Source organism: Cyprinodon variegatus, unplaced genomic scaffold (genome assembly GCF_000732505.1).
Source record: "Cyprinodon variegatus isolate N-32 unplaced genomic scaffold, C_variegatus-1.0 Scaffold254, whole genome shotgun sequence".
Lineage (NCBI taxonomy): Eukaryota > Metazoa > Chordata > Actinopteri > Cyprinodontiformes > Cyprinodontidae > Cyprinodon > Cyprinodon variegatus.
In genome coordinates this window covers 648,318-648,520 of record NW_015150707.1, presented here as the reverse complement: position 1 = coordinate 648,520, position 203 = coordinate 648,318, and positions in this window count along the sequence as shown.

The following is a 203-nucleotide window of genomic DNA, read 5'->3' as shown; positions in this document are numbered from 1 at the left end:
TCTTTTAGTCAACTCTTTAATTGGTTGTTGGTTGTATTTAGTTATGTTGTCCAGATTCTTGTTTTGTTATGTCTCTAAACTCATTAGATATATATTTTTTCTTCTGCATTTGTGTTATACATTCTGGTTTGAATAATTGAACCGTAACTTGGGAAATGTGAATGAATATATATATATATATATATATATATATATATATATAT